Source organism: Xiphophorus hellerii, chromosome 20, assembly GCF_003331165.1.
Source record: "Xiphophorus hellerii strain 12219 chromosome 20, Xiphophorus_hellerii-4.1, whole genome shotgun sequence".
Taxonomy (NCBI): domain Eukaryota; kingdom Metazoa; phylum Chordata; class Actinopteri; order Cyprinodontiformes; family Poeciliidae; genus Xiphophorus; species Xiphophorus hellerii.
The window spans coordinates 14,674,970-14,694,039 of record NC_045691.1 but is presented as its reverse complement, the minus strand read 5'-3'; the positions used below and the strand labels follow the sequence as shown (position 1 = coordinate 14,694,039).

General features: G+C 37.9%; 1 protein-coding gene across 1 annotated transcript in view; it reads right to left on the bottom strand.

Annotated features, from left to right (window-relative positions):
- The window catches only part of cacna2d2a (calcium channel, voltage-dependent, alpha 2/delta subunit 2a), a 223,473-nt gene that overhangs the window by 109,273 nt on the left and 95,130 nt on the right, over nucleotides 1–19,070 (bottom strand).

Genomic DNA, 19,070 nt, shown 5'->3' with positions numbered 1-19,070 from the left:
TGGGTATTTAAGCAGATCTGAGCTTTGATTAAAGGAATAACTTCAGCTTTTAGGAAACGTTTACTCTTCTTGTAATTGCAAATGATGAACATGTGGAAAAGAACCTCAAGCCCATATTGAGCATGGTGAAAGATATGTGATGCTGTGGGCCATTTTGCCTTGCATATGCCTTTGGAAATGGCATCATAAACTTCTTGAAAAGTTTGAAGAAGTTGAAATGAACTAGTTTAAGATAAAATCTGGCAGGCTCTACCAGAAAAAGAAACAGGTTTGCTTTTATAGAATCCAAACTCTTTCCACAGCCATTTCAGTCCTCACTTCAATCTAATGTGTCTGTGAATGTTTTATCCTAAATTACCATAAAGTACCCCTGCAAGGTTATGTTGTTACAAAATGTGCTGTCATAATGTATCCGGATCTACAGCACTTTTTGGATAACCTTGAAGAAACCTCTGCTACGCATGCTTCTCGACTGGGAAGTAATCCAACTAGCAAATACATCTCAGCCTTCAAAACGTCCCATCCTTCCTCCTCTTCTCCCTCACTTCCATCTTGTGTCTGTATCTAGGTTTCCACAGGCCTCTAGGGGGCGATGGTGAAATTATTTTTGTCCCAGAATGGCGTGATTGGCCACAAATCCCCAAGGCTCTGAAATTACTCACTCTATTTAGACGCCCTGTTACAGTTAGAGCTCATTCATCTGAAGGAAGATTCCAGTCGCCTATCAAGACAGACATTTTATCTACAAAAAACACTCAAAATATAAACTCTCACTATAATAGAAGCTATCTTATTTCTATAAGGCGCTCTGCCCACCTCTTCTTAGCGGTCCCAACAAAGCCTCTTCATATAATGTAAACAATTTCCCCGGGATAAGAACGTAAAGCTCCTATCATGAAGCAAACATACTATGCTGACTTAAAGTGTCAGCATAGTATGTTTTAATACATATAAAAATGCAATACGTAGAGGAATTTGCACTGATTTTAATCCCTTGATTGCATATTTTATTTTTTAAAAATAGCTAAAAATAATTTTAAAATGAACTTATGATGGTGTACATTTGATAGGAATATAAACAACATTATAAACTGCCAGCACAGCACAAACATAAGCTTGAGACGAAAGCCAAAGTAAGGAGATTTAAATATCTCGACCGTCTGTTAACTGGGGTAAACCATCCTATAAATTTGGGGCAGCCAGTGAAAAAGCCTAATCACCTTTATGTTGGATCTGCAATGCAGAGAAACTGGCTGGTTGACAGCAGCCTTCTTATGTTTATTGGACTGGATAAGAAAGATGGAGCCAGTCCACCAAAACCTTGGAAGTAGACGCTACTTTCAAAGTCAGTCTGGAAATGCACATCTAAAGAGGGTAAATATACAAAGACTGGATGCAAATGACATATTAGAAATTAGTTTATTTTTAAAGGCTACACTAAATTGCTGAAAGTAGTGATTCTCTTGCTTTCACACACATATGAACTTTAATGATATCCCATTTTTATCAAAGGGTTTAATATGATGTCAGGCCATCCAATGCAGATAAAAATGCTCTTCTGGGAAGGCTTCCCATAAAATCTAGGAGTATATTTTGGGAATTTTAGAAAAGAAATACATCACAGAGGCAGAATGGATCTATACTTTCATATTGTTTATATAAAAGTTTTACCCCATCCTCTGAATGGCATAGCTAGAATTGAGTCTCACTGGATCAGGAAACACTTTCCAGACTTTTCGTGTCTAATTTTGGTCAACCTATGCAAATTTTATTCTTAGTTTACTATTCTTAGCTGACAAGAGTGGGATTCAGTGTTCCCTTCTGCTGCTGTTGCCCATCTGCTTCAAGGTCAGAAGTGTGGTACATTTCATATGGATATTTTACATACACTGGTTGTAACAAGAGGTTATTATTTGAGCTGCTGTTGACTTCCTATCAAATCAAACCAGGATACTCATTCTCCTCTGACATCAACAAAGGAGATTCACAGTTTCTGAAATATTCAGCACATCATCCACCAACAACAATGAGCTAGCCTATAGTGCTTCCTTGTTCAGGTTAGGTCAATGGTCTATACAAAACATGTTCATCACATTTTTGCACAAAATCTGTCTTAGATAATGAGATTTCAGTCTGGTCAGTTCTGCCAATTTTGAGCTCCTTCAAGAATGAGCAGGTTTAGGGCGTCTTGTCACTTTAAATCCAAATGACCTGCTGCTGGCCACGCCCCCAACTCAACATTTACACTCACATGTGAAAAAGGCTGCAAACAGAAGCACAATTATATAACTGTACATCTTTGAAAAGCAGAACTATATCCACCTGCATAACCAACAAGAACGCAGCAAGTGGTTTCTGAATAGTAAGTCAACAACAAAACACGTGTCTATTCCAGCAGCCATTGTACAGCGCATACAGCAGTAAAACCAGCTGACCAAATGTGCTGGAGCTCTGCTTGGGTTGCTAGGCAACGCTCCTGGAAATGGCTAAATAATGATGTGATGCCCGTGGAAAGTGACTTAACAACAGGGAGGTTTTTGAAACAGTTTATTTTCAGATACCAAAAAAAACAAAAATGTGGGTTTATAATCACTTTAGCTGTGGAAGCAGTTGAGACACAAATGGAAATACAAAAAAAAAGCAAAATATGGATTTTTAATAATAGGTCCCATTGAAATCTCCTGTAAGTAAGTAATATTCTAATAATATTGTACGTAATATTCTGATACTCAGTTTGAACTTAAGGAAGTCACTTTAGTAAATTCATTGAGTTGCTGCCACATGATCGACTGATTTTGTTTCTGTGGTTGACGAGCAACTCTTCATAATCCAAAATATCACCACCAACACAGTTATGGAGTTTTAGAAAGGACAACAATTCAGCAATTTTTCATTAAACAGGATCAGTTTTGCAGCTAGTGGAATCACACTGGTAATCTCTTGGTGAAACTATAAACATTACAGGAATCAGTTTGGAATAAATAAAAAAAACAACAAAAATGCCACACAATAATCTCCAGGGACATTGGATTTAATTTCGCTGTAACAGTATATGTGACTTAGCTGTTTATTAATGTATTGTATTTTGCATTGGTTGATATTAATCACATGTTATCTTTAATCTGGCAGCTCTTTCATCCCTTTAGCTCAGTCTTTTTTGGGAGATTTAATCTCTCGGCAGAACTGTACTTTGTTCTTTTTGAATTTTCAGCTCATATTTCTATCTATTCTATGTTCCTCCAGCTGTTTCTCCCTACGCATTCCTCCAACCACTCCCCCTCCTGCTGGACAACCAATTCTCAGAGAACCTCTCTCTTCCAGAGCAGGTTAACGCAGCCCCCCTGCTACAAAATTGCCATGTGTCTTAGCGTGGTGTTCGCTCTTCTGTGTTAGCCCAGATGGATTGGCAAGACAAACAGCCAATGAATCACAGTGAGAGATGTGGGAAGGAGGGGGGCAGGGATATATCATCTATGCTGGTGGCTGAAGCCCAAGCAGCTTAGAGCGCTGGATGAACATAGTGAGATCAGCACAGAACAGCCCAGATAAGCTCTGTACTGGCCCACACAACACAGAAAATAACACAGCAGAGTACAGGCACAAACACACCAGAAGAGTCAACAGCACTAACATATACTGCAAAATACATCATGTTGTTGGTTATTTGTCAGCCAACAGTCAAGGTCAAGAGCCAAACAGAGTTCTGTGATGGATAGTTAAACTTGAAGTGTGGGCACTTAAACATAGAGGAATCTGACATATATAGCACTGTGCACATGTTAAAAACCACTTCTGAGGCATTCTTTGTAGACATTGTTTTAAAGATGACTTCATAAATAGTGTGGAGGTCTCTGGAGGTCCTAAATTTTACTTATGCACAACCATAGCAGCATGCTTTGAAGTATCTTCTTAAAAAATATGACAATGTGGACAGATGGAGGACAACAGAAGAAGAAGAAATAAAAAGCTATTGACAGATGATAAACAGTATAGCATTAAGTAGCTAAAGTGTAATATATTTAACAAAAGGGACTAACGAACATGAAGTGATGATCATCTGCTATTTAACAAGATTTAATCTAATACAGACTATGGCTGCAACTAATAATTATTTTAGTAATAAAGTATTCTAACGATTATTCTGATTGAGTAATCTTGGGGAAAAAATAGGCACATTCTGCAGAGTTTTCATTTAACTACTTAAGTGTATTTCATACAATATTACAAATGCATAAGAATAAAAATACATTTTAAAAAATAAAAAAAATTGTATTGCTTAAAATGCAATAACAGGATTCTTTAGTGTTCGCTTGATAATTTGTAGTAGGACGCATCTGTGGCTGGAAAAAATTATTCTGACATCAACATGTGAAAAGCTCATCCTTTCTGCTCCAACTAATACTGAGTAGTTGTAATGTGTTATTTTTTGATTAACCAATTAATAACTGACTGACAATTGATTAATCTCGATTAATTCAGTCCCATTAATTGTTGACCTCATGACGGTCACTCGAGAATTTGACCTTCAACATATAAAGCATTTTAAATTATTATAGAAATCAGAAAACACAGCTTTAATCTTGAAGGCAAATTGGTTTTTTTGTTTGGTAGCTGCATTAGAACACAGGCTAATTTTAAAGTAAAGGCTGCACAATATCTTCACACTATAAGTGTGCACAATAATAATATTACAAAGGAATGCGGGCTGCACAGTGGAGCGGTTGGTAGCACTGTTGCCTTGCAGCAAGAAGGTCCTGGGTTCGATTCCCGGCCCGGGGTCTTTCTGTACATTGTTCTCCTTGTGCATGCGTGGGTTCTTTCCGGGTACTCCGGCTTCCTCCCACAGTCCAAAAACATGACTGTCAGGTAAATTGGTCTCTCTGAATTCTCCCTAGGTGTGTGTGTGCGTGGTTGTTTGTCCTGTCTGTCTCTGTGTTGCCCTGTGACTGGTCACAGGGCGTACCCTGCCTCTCGCCAGAAACGTTTGCTGGCCTCTTTCTAACTATACATTAGTGTTGAAATTTTGAAAAACTGCCCTAAATTAGGCAGGATAAGAGCAACAAAAGTGCATGATTCAAGTCTTTAGCACAGTCGTTTATGCAAACACTGTTTCGACAAGCCACTTAAATGGTCAAAATACAACAAGCTGTTGAGGAATTACACTGATGAAAAAGTTGTGGTCGCCCACAGTTAATTCACAGAGCAAGGCGACAGCGCGGGGGAAATAATCAGAATAACGGAAAGCTCAGCAGGGGACGATCGGGATCTTTAATATTCATAACAGCTGAGTTTGCTCCGTTCCGGAGGGGAGCGGTTTAATCACTCAAAGTCATGTTGTTTCTGAGGGAATGACAGCACAACAGGGACGACCGGCGTCACGCTGTGGTGAGCGCCGACTCGACACCGGTCCGCCTTCTGTGATTGCTGGAGCCCGTTCGGCCCCTTCACTGAGCATTAACTTAAAGGGCACTCGACACAGCGCTCTGTCGTCCGCGTGAGCCGCAGGGACTCTTCAAAACGGCCCTACAGTGTAGGTGTTAGAGCGAAGAGGGCACTCGAGAAAGACGCAACATAGACTGTACATGTGATTGCGGCTTTGAATAAGGTACTCAACATGTGTCAAATTAACCCCCTTTGCCTAGTCTCTCAGAGCACTTGAGTCACCTTGGGGACCAAAAAGACTGTGAAATGACTCTGTTGGGGTCATTTAACCGTCTCAGAGCCACTAAGGCAGCAAGGAAAGACCTCTACTAAATTCTGCAATGATTGGCTACAATGAAGAATCACAATCACAACAGCAAGTTCCACAGCTCATTGAATATGATCCCTTAATGTAGCAGTATAAATCCATCCCACATTACAGAAAAAATAAAAATCTAGCATTGATATGATTTTAAAAAAAAAATCTTTTTATACTGACATGATCAAAAAGAACATACTTACCAGATTATTTAAAAACATCTCTTAGGGATGATCAAACATTTTTCATTACAGCTCAAAATGCAAAGAGATTTAATACTTAATTGAAAATTTAATTTGATGCTGATTATTTTATAAATTAGTTTTCTGTCATGAGCTGAAAGAGCAGTTCATGCTATGAATGCTATGTCATGCAGCAGTTGTCCATTAGGGGGCAGCAGACGAAGTAAGTGAGCAGCAGCAGCCAGTGGAGCCTGTCAGAGTGAGAGCAGTCTGCTTTAAGCTCTTCATTCTGTCTTCTCCACTCGGTCCGGGATTAAGGCCAATCATAGAAATCACTGAGTCAGAACCGGCCCCACAATAACAGATGGAGGGACTTTCCACTCCAGAATTTTAAAACATCACAGACAAACTCACTCTCACTTCGCCTGGCAGCTCCTCGTCGTCACCATTCCCCCCGCCTCCTCCTCCACCGTTCTTTTTATCTCCCCTCTTCGCCCGTCTTTTTTTTATCCTGCCATCATACCCCGTACTCCATTTCTCTCCATCTGTCTCAGTTTGCTGCCCTCAAACTCCCCACTCCCCTCTTTTCCTCTAATGCCTTATTAATTCCAGCAACATAGTTACAACTTCAACTTCAAAACAGTTTAACTGACTTCACAGAGAGTGGGGCTTGTCGGTAACAAATGACAGAGTTGGGAAGAGGCTTGGGAAGTTGAAATGGACCCGTTTGTGTTGCTTGCACTATTATTAAATGATCCATTGCACCAAATACAAACAAATTGGTGTGTGGTGGTAAGACTGAAGGGTACAGCTGAAAAAACTTATCCCAGCATGTGTTTCATATCAGCTGAAATGTAGATAATTACTCGAAAGTTTTTTTCTTTTAAATATGTGCAAAACACCAGTTTTGCAGTATACCTTTCCTATTTCATCCACAGTTTCCACTCAGCTGATGTTTTTTATAAGGCAAAACCTTAAACTTCTGCTGCGCAAGCTACTCACAAGTTGTTGCTAGGTGACCATAGAATGAGTGAGTTGCTAGGGTAACCAAAGAATGAGTAAGTTGAAACCACCAATCTTGCTTTTCTCATTGAGCTTGCTAAAGCCTTTCCTCTGCCTACATCTCCCAGAATGCCGTTTGGTTCTGGATCGGAATTCGGTGAATATTTTTTTGATCCTTTGTACGTGACGTCACGCTCTCCAGAACTCCTGCCCAGTCCGCCATGACGGATGTCAAAACAACCAACGCGCTCCTTTAAAGCTATTCTAAAAACAGACATCTGTAACTTGATATCGCTTCTATTTAGTTGACTTCACTTTAAAAATGGTCATAGGGTGCTGCACGATCAGGCTGCACAAATAGACAAGGATAGTCATTTTGTTTTATAACTTTTAATGAGGAAAGATGCGGCAGCCAAGGATAGCAGCCGTCAATCATAATGAGTATCAGCCCTCGATGTAATCACAGATTTACAGAGAACACTTTTTACTAGGTAAGAAGACTAACTTTCATAAACTTTATAAGTAAGCATTATTAGAAAGACATCAAATATCGCATTATGGAGAAGGGAGGCATCTAACCATGGAGACTAATGCTGCATCGTCATATAACCCAAAATGTATGGAAAAAACTGGTTAGCATCTCGCCTTTTGTACGTTTTTAATCCTGCTCCGGTGTAAGGAGAAACGCTGTTAATGACATAGTGATATAAATCATGTGGTGTGAATTCAGGCAAAGTCTGTAATTTGATCAACACATCAAACTTTTGTAAATACCGCCGTCTGTGAGCCCCAACAATATTGATGTGAACGTAACAGGTGTGTAACGTTCACAGACCAATAAGCTCGACTGGAACAAGTAGAGGCCATGAATAAACCAGCAAAAACAATTTCAGTTGCTCTGATCAATACTCCCATCCCTCACTTACGATGTTCGTCATGGCGTCTTGAATGATTAAATGACGTAGTTGCAAAGGGTCAATATATTTATTATTGAATATTATCTTTTGATATTGATCAAGTATCTGTACCGATATATATATATATATATATATTGTTATTGATTTACTGTCCAGCCCTACAGTGGTGGATATTTCTTTAATAGATGCTCCTCTTCAGGGTCACCACACAATGTACATGTCCATAACGGCAGAATAATGACCCATAATTCCATGTCCCTGGTCGAGTGACGATTGGCAGATGGGTATTGTAGTCCTTATTAGCAAACTGTAACGGAGGATGTTCATGGATGGGTGGGAAGGCATGTCTTTGTTCTGAGATCCAGAGCACCCTGAGGCAGGCCCGTTTGCAGGCGCCATGCGTGTATCACTATTGTAGCATTTGCTCAGATAATCCCTGCCTTTGTTTCTATCCCATAATCTTCCCCCACCACAACGGAAATGTGAACAGTTTCTTTAGCCGTTCTCCAGTCGTTTCTCACTCCACTTTTGCTGTTTCTAAAGAGACTGGATCTGGAGCAAGCTCTCACCTACCCACAGCAGCAGCAGCAGCAGCTAGTCACCAGCTTTTCACAAATCAAACAGCAGCTTTTATACGCTCAGCGAAGACCCAGAGAAGCACCATATTGCAACAGCAGCCTGCCAGCATTGTTCTGAAGCCTCTGTGAAGATCACTGAGACAAAAAAGGCAAATTTCTTTACTTTGGAACAATACAGTAAAGCTCTGCAGCAGCTATATTCATTTATAATGGATCCTAAGAGTTTCACTGATAATAATTGACCTTGATCAGAGGCTGTTGTGTGCTCATCACTCTCCTTTTAAATTTATGATGAGGGTATAATCAAACTACGATTATGTTAGAAGCTCAAGTCAAAGAAGCAAATAAGCTATTACAATGTACTGACTGCTGATGTATCTCCATCAAAAGCAATTTCTGAGGATTTATTCTTTAGATGTTGGGATGGTAGAGGTCGACTTTATGACAATAAAGACACAAAACTATTATAACTTGTGGATGCTCAGACAAAATGGAGAGTAAAAGAGCAGTTGTATATACAAACTGTCCTTATGATTCACTGACAGATAAATGCATGATATTAAATGGCATTATATTCTCAAGCCATAAGGAATACCATCATGTAGGACCACTCTGCACAATTTATTAAATTGTAATCCTCAATATCAGTGTGTGCAAAATTGCAATTGCTATAAGAAGTGCCTTGAATGTAAATTTTATAAATTTATATTACATATAAATAAAAGGTTTATACTTTAGTAGCAATTTGTTCACACTGTATATTAATGAAACATTCAGACAGTTGTGCCTCCCTATATGCCCACAGCCATTAGAGATTTTATTGGCTGAAAATGAAAATTTTTAATGAAGCAAAATAAAGTTGAGGTGAAAACATACATTTATCTCGACCAACAGTGTAATGTATAACAATATTGTCATTACATGTTTCTCCTAATTCCATGCAGCACTAGCTAAGCTAAGAGCATCATGCATTTAGATTAACCTAAAGGTATCTTGTAGTCAGAAACTGATATAACATTGCCTTTTTTGCTACAATATTTACAATAAAACTACAAATACCTCTCTATATTTGTGGTTTAATTATTGTATTATTCACTTTCATTAACTTATTTTAACATCACATGAATATGAACAGTTTAATTTTCTTTGTTGTCAGCAGACTTTTATATTCAAATGTGTGTTGCTGTGTGTTTGTTTGGTTCCTTACGCCATGTTTTTTACTAGATAAATGTTGTTTATTAATAATTGAGGCATTTATTTGGGTCGAGGGTCTGATTTTATATGAGGAAAGCACTTTTCCTTGGTTAATTGGCATTCAGCACAAGCAGTCCATCGCTGTTCTTTGTTCTTGCTCAGTACTCACTTATTTGCTTCCTTTCCCTATAGTTTCATAAACTACTTTTTATGTAGTAGGCGTACATTTAACTGGAGAGTTGCTGCTGCTTCTCACCGTTTGAATGCCATCTACAGGGTTTATCTAATCACTCTAGACTGTCTAAGACAGAGCGTGCTTCAGATCTGTCAACCTACTTCTTAAATGTCAATTGTACTTGACAAAAGCTGGCAAATTTGCACAAGCTGATGAAAATGAGATCTTCTGTGGCCTTAATGCTTTGTTATATGACATTAAGTGAGATATATTTGCACAGGAAAATGGTGCTAAAAACATGATTTTCATTTTACTGTGCAGAAGGGGGAAAAAAAACATATGGCTTTATGTTGTTACCAAATTGCCCACTTCAATGCATTTTATCAATTGAATAAAGCTTTTGCAAGGAAGTGAAAATGAGAATCCCCACGTTGTACAACCAAGCAATGTAACCACTTCACTGAATAATCCGCAGAATGTAGATCCAAAGGGTTGACACAGTCAACAATGAAAATGTACCTTTCAACTCCATTCACACTTAAGCTTATAATGGCTTATTATTTTAAAACCTTCTGAATTGAACAAAATACGATTTTTACTCTCAATGATGCTCTGTGCTCAGTGTGATCTGTGGGAAACTTTCAAACAAGCTGGCAGCACTTGGAAAACTAACAGGACAATATAAGTTGAGGAAGGTAACAGACTCATCATGTTTTGAGATCACAGCCTGAAACCTGAATTGAATGGAGTTTGTATTGATCATTTATTGCTTTAAAATGACCTACAAAAGCTGAGTTCTAAGCTAAAATTAACACCTCGTGTGAACTTTGCAACATAAAACAAATAGTACTATCTGCCATGTCTGTCACTTTTGCTATGTGAACACAGATTACGTGAGCATACAAGCAAGGAACATACTAGATAATACTTCTGAATTTCCAGAAAACAAAATCTTTGAACTGGATTCCAATTTAGCAAAAGGTTTGTTTACTACACTATGAATTTTCCATTAAAAATAGACAGAAAAAGTCTCAGTTTAATCCCAAAATTATGGCTCATCCAGACTCTTTGGGGCAAGTCAGAGCTTGAAAAAAAGAAAATGACATCTGAAAATATAGCTCTTCTCAGTGTACATCAAACCAGAATGTGACTCAGTGTCATTCATCGTAGCAACCATTCTTCCAAACCAGTCCTTCATTTTCATCTTTCTCCATCACAGATGTAAATCCATGTAAAATTACGCAGATATTAAGGTAAGGGTGCATGTCTGCCGTACCAGCAGTACAGTCTCCTCACAGGCAGTATGAGCTGTGCATGCAGCAGGCCTGTAGGGGGCTCAGGATGAGCAGCAATGAGTGTGCTGAAACAGGGCAGAATCAGCTCACTGACATCAATGTCTGCTTGGGTGGACTCACACTATATTGTTTGATTCACAGTCATGGCCATGCGCAGCCTTTTTACAGGAATTAACGAGAGAAAATCAGAGAAATGGAGTGAGAGAGAAACGATGCTTAAGAGTGGCATTTACATGAGAGCAAACACAATAGTTTCATCCCACTCTAGCAATATGCAACGCGTCTCAGACGGTACAAAATTGCTCTGTCTGGAGCAAGTGAGAAATACATAAAACAAAACAAAACAAAATATTATTCCACTTGAAGGAAACTGAGCCCATGACCGTTAACAGATGCATATGACTGCACGTTTGTTTTGTCCACTTCCTCAGCAGTCTGAGGGGGGAGGAGCAGATTGAAGTGAGAGTGATGAATACAAGGATGCTCTGACAGAACAGCCGAGTTAGATCTAAAGCTGTTACCTGTAAACTGATGCAGCTGAAAACATATTTACAGGAACTGTACAAAAAGACAATCATTGCTACATTTCACACTAACATATGTATTTCAGAGTTTGGATTAATTTTCTTGCACAGTTTGCCTATATTGGCTCAGTATTTGGTACCATTATATTTGAACTGCATGACTTGGGTATAAGTTTTTTCTAAAAGCTTCTCGGCTCATTCCTTCTGACAAACCTGGTGAAGCTCAGTCAAATTTGCAGGCCTCCTTGCTTACAAACATTTTTTGTTTACCTCTACCCATAAATCTTTTATGAATCTGACATCAAGCCCTTTAATGTCGGATAAAAAACAATTATTTCATTGTCCTTAATCCACTTTATAAGAAGATTTTGTGAGTCATTGTCCATTTTAAAGACCTATATAAGTTCCTGGCTGATGTCTTTAGATGTTGCTTCAATATTTCCACGTAATATTGTTACCTCACTAGGCCATTTATTCTGTGAAGTGCACCAACTACACCAGAAGTAAGTTTGGAAGCCTTTCCATTCCTCATGGCAATGCCGGTAATAGTGGTCAAATACTAGCATTTTCACATTACATGTCTACAAAAGTACAGTATTTTTCCATTAATGTGTAACAGGGTTTTATTTTAACAATATTATAGATGTGAAATGTGTTTTAAAAAACTAATATTCTTTGAATTTCTTTTGTTTAGTCAACAAATTGTTTCTTCAGGCATTTACTGGTGTTTTAAGTTCTGTTACTCTGCTCTTGACAGTTGGTGGTTACCATAGTAACCAGTAACTGACAGCTCCTCCCCCGTTTTTCTGTTGCCTTCACTAACTGTGGTATTCATTAGGATCAGTTCTGTGTTTTCTGTACAAATATTATATTTTGACATATATTTTAGCCAATTTTAATCATATACAGTGTTTTATGAGTAACTTTGCTATGTTTTGTATACGTTTTTAACTGTAATCATTATTAATATTGTCCATTTTAACTATGTTTAATTTTACAAATGTTAACTGCTGCTAACTGTTCATTGGAAGCTATTGCTTTGTAGTTTGTTTAGGGTTATTTTATTATTATTTGTGATATATATGGGAAGAAGCTGCTGGACTGATGTTAACCACCAACTTTAGTTTCTCTTTTCTTAGGTATGTTTTAATTTTTGATACAAAGTAATGTTTCAGTTATCAACTGTGAGTTTAGTTTTAGATAGATGTTACATGTGTGATTTTATTTCCTTTACTAAAAATATAAATTCATTGTTATTTATGTTAAAGTTGATATTAGTTATGTGGATTAATGATATGAATTTATGTTAAATACCCCTATACGATCAGCAATCGTATAGGGGTACGATTTCTGTTACTGTCTGTAACTGTCGGGCTGAAGCTGCTGGACTGATACTAACCACTAACTTGATTTCCTTTTTTTGTTAGAATAAGTACAATGAACCTGAATGTGTCTGTCGTGAAGCCAACCTACTGGACCTGAGACAAACCTAGAAGGGGTAAAAATGCATCTGCAGATTTTAATCAGTCTAATTTTGTTTTTTAAGGAATGCCTTCTTCCTCTCTGAGTGGCCTTAATTCCTTAGTTACAGCGCACATTTCACTGTGAACAAAGAGACACTGTGAACATCTTCAGGCAGCTTCTTTAGCAGCTTCCTTGCTTTTGTTTGTGGTTTTATATTTACATTTATAGCTTTAAACACACGTCCCAAGTTTTGCCTCAGATTAGGGCTGAACGATATCAAAACATGCGTTATGTGATAATATTGCTGAATCTTGTTTTAACAACATGACTTGCAATGAATAAACAATTAAAAACTGTTGATGTCTTTTAGCTTTTGATTCATACTATATATAGTCTGTATAAAGAGAATGTTATGCAGCAACTTTAAAAAAACACCTAGGATTTGCCTCTCAATAATTTTAACCTAAAAGTTGCTTCTGGTTTCTGGTATTGCAACAAGTTAGTTGCAGTTTCTGATTTTAGGATCTCACTGCCTCTTTATCTTATACAGCTTTTTATGTTGCATTAAACAACAAGTGTCAACAAATATACAGGTGCAGGAAGAGAGCCTGAGTCCATTGTACTTAAATAATTGCCTGACACTTATTCTGGTCTTGGCAATTCCTCAAAAAATGCAGATTTCAAACAATGATGTTGTATTACTAATACGTGCCCCGAACACTGATTAATCAAAATGTTGTTAATTAATCAATCAGAAACTTTTGAAAGCTGTGAATTCATCTAGTTTTTCTCAATGTTTAATAAAGGTAAAGCAATTTAAACCTTTGAATTTGAAAATAGAAATTACTTTGGTAATCCTAACTGATGTAAAACAGAAAACATTTAGTCAAACGTTAATTTAGAAAGCGAGCGAAAGATGCAATGTGAACACACTGTATGTATACATTTGTTTTCAACTTTATATGCATGTTCTACATTTGTAATCAGGTCAGAAACGGCCCTGCTAATCAACATGCAATCAGTTAAACACTGGCATTTGCATTGCAGTTTCAATGAATATAAAGGTGGAAAAAGCCACTGCAATCTTCATTTCTGAAAGGCTAGAGTTTAGAAATACTGAATCCACTTCCCTCTTTCAGTCTATAATTTCTTTCATGTAACCGTTTCACCAAATAGTGACTTCAATAGGGAGTCAGAACAGAATGATGTCAGAGCAAAATAGGCAATTCACTGGAGGAAGTGAGGTAGTTGATTTTATTCCTCGTCTCATTCCCACCTCAAAGCCAGACTAAGATAATCTCCGTCCATCAGTTTAGAAACCTGTCATTTCCCCTCACCTCCACACAGCAACGTCTGCAGTTCAAGGGCAAACAGTTTATTTTTTGCCTCCCGTTTTTGCCCTTTCGCTTCAATCAGCTTCATTCTTACTTGAAGATTGCTGATAGATTGCTGAACGCAGTTCACGCCCGTGGCTTGTGAGGGCAGTCGTTATTCAGTTAAAAGGTCACAATATGTTCCAAGAGCAATATTGTGACGTATCACAGATTTACTTTGCTCCCTCCTTCTGTCTTTGCTGCTTCAAAGGAAAAAAATATGACAAACCCATTGTCAAATCGTCAGGGAGCCCGGTGACAGAAAACGGGGTTTGACAAAGTGTATCACTGACAGTGTGTGGCCGGTCAATTGTTCAAGATTTTACACACACATGTGCCCACACACACGCACCCTACAGAGTATTCCAGCAGACATAGGAGTGGAAAAACATGCAGACACGGCCGTCTCTCAAAGCAATTACAGCAGATTGAAACCAAATTAAATTTGAAGCCTAGAGCAACACCGGCGACTGAACGCCCATGACAGATATGACAGGGGAGGAATGGGAGTGCTGCAGGACCAAAAGTGGGAGCAGTGATGTAGGAGAAAGGCAGGTGTGGGTCACAGAGGGAGAAAGCTGCATGGAAAGCAGAGAAGGTAGAGAGAAGTAGGGCAGAGAGTTGGTGTCATATAGAAGAAACATCAGCAGTGAAGTCTACAAGATTTAACACACCATATGGATGGTTTTAACTATGTATTTTATGTGATTCTGCAGAGACTTTTGAAAGCAACCCATATGTTTCTGGTCGTACCTTAAGGGCTGCCGCTGGTTGAAATGACTTTGAATTTACATTCATTACAAAAATAAACCAAGTTGTACATTTTAAACTGGCTTAAGATGTATCCTCTATCACATTGCGTTTCATTATATGCACTTTTCACAGCTGGAGGCTTGCATGGTGGACAGTGTTTTTTAATTCAGCCAGTGACAAAATTCACATGACTCAAATTACCAGCTGTTTTTTTTTTTCTTGTATTCAACTAGTTTAAGTTGCAACTACAAGCTGCTGTTGTCCTGCAGATAAAGCCACAATAATAAAGGGAAGAAAATGTAAAAAAAAAAGAAAAAAAGAAAAGTTTTTCAATATTAATTTAAAACTAAAGACTGAGACTAAATTTATTTTTGAAGTATTCATTTTATATTGGGAGGAAATTAATATAAAATGCAAATAACTTTTGCAAATAATGCATTTTTACTGTCTTTGAAAAATTATTTAGCTGTAATCATTTCTGCAATAATAATAATAATAATAAAAGGTTGTTTGTAGATGGTGTTTCATTGATCCATTATACTTCAGCTTTGTTTGATGTTATAAGCTGTATTTTAGTTGTTTTTGTGCAAATGGGCAAAACTGACTAAACATAGGCGAGCTGAGCTGTGGATCAACAAAGTATTGAGTGAATACCTATGTAAATATAATTTCTTAGTTTCCTATTTTTAATACATTTCCAAATCAGTCAAAAACGTTTTCCCGCATTGTCATAATGGGTTGTTTGTGCATAAAAAATCTGAGGAACAAGATCAATTTCTTACAATTTAGAAAAAGGCTGTAGAATAACAAAATATGGAAAAAGTGAAGGGATGTGAATATTTTCCGAATTCACTGTACACCAGGCCAGTAAAAGTGTACAGCAAATTTAAAATACAGTACATGCTTCGTACAGTTAAGTAGATTTTCACAGTTTTTAGTCCTCCACAAAGTATCACTTCTCCACTTTCATTATTCTAGTCAAAGAAATCACAGAATTAGTTCTGGTGGCTCTTGAACATCTGATGTTATCTCCCCCTCCTGAGTGAACAGCTAATCCTCCTCTCTTCGTTTTTTCTCTCTCTAACCAAGCTCCATCTCGTCTCTGTTTCTCCTCCCCAACAGCAAACTGTCTATCTCCCCCCGAGGAGTTTTTTTTTTTTTTTAAACTAGAGAGGAATAACGCTAAGTGGCACTGCATTAAGTACAAACAGAGTGTGCTGTGTAGCTATGTGAGCACACATGAATACTCTAATCACCAGCCAGTGGACTTAAAGTGTCTGATAACTCAGGAGTTCTGGCTCTTCTCTCTCTCTCTCTCTCTATCATTTCCTTCATTGCTTTAAGTCTGAATTTAAAAATCCGTTAGTAAAAACATAATTATGGATCTATATTGAGGTCTATACTTCTGCAGCAAAATGATGTTATTTCAATTGATAATCTGCTGCAGCTTCCTATAAGGATGAACAAATTAAAGATAAAAACCACTATTTTACCACCTATAAAAACCTATTTTACCACTTCTTCATACAAAAATCATTTTTGCAGACAGTCCAAATGCTCCGTCTGCTCTGTGTCCTCCTCATTGAGTCGTAATCTATCACTAATAGTTTGTAAAACAAAAGCAAACCAAATATTCAAAGAGATGCAATTTACAAACTATGTCACTTTCTTAAAGAAACAGAGGCCCAATTTCAAGGTGCTAAATTACAAAGTCATATTTCTTTTGTAGAGCATTTTTATAACAACTGAAGGTAACATAGATACTTGATTGTACTATAAAATGACACTATGTGCCTGGAAAATACATAATACTGACGCTTTAAACAATCTTTTTGACAAAGCTAAACACAAACAGTGAACAGACTCTGCAAAAACAATAAAAAAGTTAATTTACACAAGGTGGCACCAACAAGAACAAGAGGAAAACTTCTGTATTTTTGTCATATCGACAAATATCTGTTGTTCATTTTGGCTGCAAGAGAGAGAAAGCATGTCTTCTGATTTATATAAGTTATAAATATACAAAATATGTTCTGGTTTTCTCTTGATGGCCTGTGTTATTTAACTGTGGCCAAATTGCATCAGAGGGAAGTTGTTAGCTTGGAAGAGTCAATGTTGGAGCAGACATACCTATACCTATCTAATTTTAGGATTAGGGGTTCAAGTAAACTCAGACTTAAAATCATTTAGCACTGTCTGTCCCTAACAGAAATCATTAATGGTCACTCATGGCTGGATGAATAAAAAGAACACTGTCCCTTTTTCTTGCATTATGGTTCTTAAAGGGAAATATGAATATGCTAATATCAGTATCAGTACGTCCAAGTGTCACAAACCCTGAAGATTTAAAATAGGCAACAGACCTCTGAATAGTGAATATTTAATTATTTGTCTGTTGGGTCTTTGTGGGACACCGAATAGATTTTTGGAAAAAACCCTCTACTCAAGCTAATAGAATGGCTTCTAAATATACAGAAAAGAATAAAGCAGAACACATTAGCAAGTCAGATACTTCAGAAACACATAAAAAGCGAGAAGGAGGGAGAGGCGAGACGACAGGTGGGCAGCAATGGCGCAGTATAACCTTGACGAAGAGCGTCTTCTGACAAGCATCTGCCTCGTGTAATAATTTAGAAATAATCTCCATCCACAAAGGCCCAGCAGTCTGGCGAGGAAAGCGCTCTCTGGCTGATCGATCACTCCGATCCAGACAGCTGCCGCTCTCATTGTGCACAGGCCTGACATCGATCTTAGCCCATTCTCCTCCCGCCTCCGTCGGACGGAGAAGGAGGATGAAAAAGTGGGACAGAGTGAAGCTGGCGGTGCCAAACTAAGGGAAATAAAAAGGCATGCAGATTGGAAATCTGATTTTAGAGAATATAGAGCAGGGAAAACTGACTGAGGGGGAAACAAAAAACCTTAACAAAAAAAAGCAAAAGGGCGCATTTCCACAAATTATTAAACAGGGCAGACGTTGTCCCCCATGATGCTTCGCTGTTCAACCAATATCATCCACCGGACAGCAGACAAAGCTTTTGTTGAAAGCCTGTGAAAGAGCAGCAGGTGGCCACCCACTTTCATAGAAGAACACACACTAGCACACGCCGGCACAACCCTTCAACACATCCAATTACTACTCAGCATTGTGACAGCATTAACTGCCACCGTGCATGTGGCCCCTGGCTATTAATTGACTTTTAAATAGTCTGCCATTAGCACCAATTTAAATGAATAGATGTACTCCTCCGCCTTAACTCAGCACACTATGGTGAGGCTGCTGTTAGGAAGCAGAACCACTGAGTCATCTGACAAAAAAAAAAAACACTGAGCAACAAGAACGGTTTAAAGTAGCAGAGTGATGACAAAGTGAGCCTCTAAAATATGCCATTGTCATACACGCCCTGATTACAGTATTAGAAATGCAGTGGAAAGCCACACTGGAACCCCTGAATGTAGCACTTGTCCTATCTAGAGGTTTCAGCTTCTGGAGGACAAGAATAGAAATTTTAGCCTTTCATCTTTGTTTACTCAGTAAAACCTGAATAAAAATGAAAAAGGGAGAAAATGCGGAAAGAATATTTTTTTCCATCTTCAAAACAAACTGTTGACACCAACAAGAAGGCAGCAATTATTTGATTAGTAGCCTCCAGCCTTAGCCAACATTTAAGAGTTGGAAGAGCTGTTGAGAGAGAGACAAAAACAATTAAGCCAAAAAATACAAGTATACTTAAAAAAATAACTGGTTTCCATGGATATGTTGTCAGCCATTTTGTATGAGATATTTTTGCACTAAACTGCGTGTTTGATTTTTTTGACAGTTTTTCAGTTTGACATTCAGCCTGGTTCGGTTTATCAACTCTGCCGTTTTTGGGT